This window comes from Rhagoletis pomonella, unplaced genomic scaffold (genome assembly GCF_013731165.1).
Source record: "Rhagoletis pomonella isolate Grant_MI unplaced genomic scaffold, Rhpom_1.0 Rhpom_scaffold_15111, whole genome shotgun sequence".
Taxonomy (NCBI): domain Eukaryota; kingdom Metazoa; phylum Arthropoda; class Insecta; order Diptera; family Tephritidae; genus Rhagoletis; species Rhagoletis pomonella.
In genome coordinates this window covers 1-3,709 of record NW_023473635.1, presented here as the reverse complement: position 1 = coordinate 3,709, position 3,709 = coordinate 1, and the positions used below count along the sequence as shown (strand labels likewise).

General features: G+C 33.6%; 1 long non-coding RNA gene across 1 annotated transcript; it reads right to left on the bottom strand.

Moving 5' to 3' along the window:
* Positions 1-3,173: 3,173 nt before the first annotated feature.
* On the bottom strand, positions 3,174-3,474 carry LOC118757185. Its single transcript, XR_004995191.1, has 3 exons — positions 3,433-3,474; positions 3,311-3,372; positions 3,174-3,258 (listed from the first exon to the last, which is right to left on the bottom strand). It is a non-coding gene; the product is annotated as an uncharacterized LOC118757185 (long non-coding RNA).
* Positions 3,475-3,709: the final 235 nt, after the last annotated feature.

Sequence of the window (3,709 nt, the reverse complement as noted above, 5' to 3'; positions counted from 1 at the left end):
GTCCGTCTGTCCGTCTGTCCGTCTGTCCGTGTACACGATAACTCGAGCAAAAATTGAGATATCTCAACGAAATTTGGTATGTAGGTTTCCCTTAATCCAAGGTAGGTTGGTATTGAAAATGGGCGAAATCGGACTTTAACCACGCCCACTTCCCATATAACGGTAATTTCCAGAAATACGAAAACTGCGATATTTTAGTAACTACTGAAGATAATTCACTCAAAATTGATATTTACAATAATTTTTAGACGAAAAATAAGAATATTGTAAATTTTTGGAAAATGGGCGTAGCCACGCCCACTTATGGTTACATGTGTATATCTTGGTAACCGCTTCACCAATTTCTTCCAAACTTGGCACAGTTGTTGGCCTTCGCATAACATACCAAATGGCCGAAAATTTTTAAAATCGCTCAATAACCACGCCTACTTCCCATATAACGGTAATTTTCAGAAATACGAAAACTGCGCTATTTTAGTAACTACTGGAGATTATTCACTCAAAATTGATATTTATAATAAGTTTTAGACGAAAAATAAGAATATTACAAAATTTTGGCAAATGGGCGTAGCCACGCCCACTTATGGTTACATGTGTATATCTTGGTAACCGCTACACCAATTTCTTCCAAACTTGGCACAGTTGTTGGTCCTGGTACAACATACCGAAAATTTCTAAAATCGGACAATAACCACGCCCACATCCCATATAACGGTAATTTCGAGAAATACAAAATCTTCGATAAATCAGTAAATATTGAAGCTAATTTATTCAAAATTGATGGTTGCAACAATTCTTTACCAAGAAATACGTTTATGACAAAATTTTGGAAAATGGGCGTAGCACCGCCCACTTGTGATATGTATCTCGCTAGCCGTTCTAGCAATTTGTACCAAGCTCGGTATGGTTATTGTGCTTGCCACATAAAAGCAAACCGTTGAAAATTGTTGAAATCGGACTAAAATTGAGGCCGCTTTTCATATAACGGTAAATTTCAAAAATGCTTGAAATTTCAATATTTCGAAATTTAAGGACGCTAATTTACTTAAAATGTATACACCCCGGCTTATCATGTAGCGGTAGCTTTCGGAAAGGTGGAAAACATATATTTAATACTTGCGCCGGGTATTTAATGTTCGGCTCCGCCCGAACTTAGACTTTCTTACTTGTTTTTTTTTAATTTATATTTAGGTTTTTTAAGCTTAAACTATTTTGTCGTTTTAGCGGATTTGTGCAAAAAACATCTTGAGGAAACTATTTTTATTCATAAAAAACCTAATTATTAGAGGTATTTTGAAATCGGTCCAGCTCACATAAATCTTAATATTTTTCCGAAATATTTTGGTGGACGTCTTAAAATATACCGATTTTTTTTTTTTGTATGGGGACTGATGCAGTCTAATGTACACACATATGTATATACATAGCATGATGCAATAATGAAAGGTGTTGTACGTTGTGACAGCTCGAAATCGAACTACCTTAGGTCAATATTGTATTTTGGAAGTACAAGAAAAACGGGAAGAAAAAAAGCCCTTTAGTTGAAAAAGTACTAAATTTTATGCCTTCTCAACAGCGTTCCGATTATCTGAATAGGTACACATATGGCTTGGTAGTCTCATAAAGTTGTAGATAATTAAAATAATATAATAAGGCGTGTTTTTATTCACAGGAATATGATAATATGCTTAAAATTTTTGAGCTGATGAATACCCAGCTAGAACAGTATGGCATATATAACTCCTTATATAAGCCGCATCACTAAGAAAATTATCCCTTGTGAATTTGAAATGTTTCCCTTATATTGTACAGGCCAAATAGAGGAATTAATTTACGTGTGATCTTTTGTCCCCCTCTTTCATATGACCTTCTTGTGCGCATATATCAGGTTTCATAGCTGTTGACCATACCAATAATGCCTCATGCTCAGTTTTACTAGATCAATTCGTGTTCTCGAGAAAAAAAATGTCACGATTCAAAAATCTGAGTATAGCGGCCAAATTCTTTTCTAAAAATTTTGAAAATTCTTCGTTTTTGGCCTATATTTGCTTTGTATGGTATTTACCATAAAATATAGGCCAAAAACGATAAATGTTCAAAATTTGGAGAAAAAAGATTTTTCAGATTTTTGGATCGTGAAAATTTTTTTCTCGGAGAACACGAATTGATCTAGTAAATCTGAGTATGAGGCATTATTGGTATGCCAACAGCTATCAAACCTGATATATTCGCACTAAGGTTTTGTTGTGTTCCACAGTGTTATATAAGGGATACTTTGAGGAATCATATAAACAATTATACATACATTACCCAAGTTCACGTACATCCAAATTATTTATTTGTTTTTGAAATTAATAATATATTTCAGAATTTATAATTAATACGTTGTGTTCATTTTAGTAAATCCACTTTGATTTTTAATTGTACAAAATTTATTATATACATACAGTATCGGTCATATCAATAGCAACCCTATTTCAAAGTGATATTATTTCCCTCTCATGTTAATTTATTTCTAAGAATTTACAATAAAAATAAAGTTCAATTTGTAACAAAACCCATAAGAACCGAATTTTAAAACTTCGTAGAAAACTACAAAAAATACAACAAATTTTCACCCAAAATTCACATTTTTTTTCTCAGAAGTCTTAGAATTTTTTGAGCACTCAGTTTTATAGCCCCTTCAATTTTAGTCTTATTATATGCAAGTTTGAAGTGGCTAAAAATTACCTTTGATTTTTTTATCTTTTTTTAAAAAGCAATCGCATTTTTGGCTAGTATGTATCAGGAAGAATGGATAAGGATTGAGCCAAGAACTTGTGTGAGCAAATCCAATTTTTAGCAGCAAATGTCAGTTACGCGGTTTTGTAACTACTTAAACGACGATGCTTATATTAACAGGAACGCTGCAATTTAATACACGGGTGAAGCAGTAACGCAGCACAGCAGAAGCATACAAACAATCTGCAAATGAATGGCTTTTTAGGTTTTTAACAAACAAAAACCTGGTTTCAACTTACTTCAACGTGTCTAAAGCACAACGCACACACTAATGCAAAGGCGCAACTGGGACGCAACACTATAAAACACGGGCGGAGCAATACACGGGCGGAGCAGGAACGCAGCACAGCAGAATCTGCAAATAAATGGTTCATTAGGTTTTGAAATAACAAAGAGCTGGTTCCAACTTACTTCAAAATATCTGCAGGATGATGCACACAATCAAATTCGGCCGCAGCTGCAGTTCACCAGAGAATGCTGCAAATGGAATGTTTCATCAATGAAGTCAAAATAATATGTTGTAACTTACGTGTATTAGCTCTTAATTACAATACCAGCACAGGTCGGCCAGGAAAACACTAAGGAAATTACCTAATAAATGCAAAATTATAATTAATTTGTAAAATAATTCGGTTTTATTACAATACTTACCAAATTTCAAGCAATTAGAAAACAAATGTCAGCGAATAAGAACAAAACGAGCAACGAAAATTGAATCAATGTGGCTTGTTTAGAATTTTTTTCTAATATTTTGGGAAATGTTCAGTGAAATTAGCAAAGAAACAACACAGTTTCTCCTAAGGTAGTTCAAGATGGCGGATTAGAGCGAGAAGTTGCCAACGTATAACACCTTTCATTATTGCATCATGTATACATAGTTGTAGCGAGTATTTAATATTAAAAATGTCAATAAAAATGCGAACGGCAC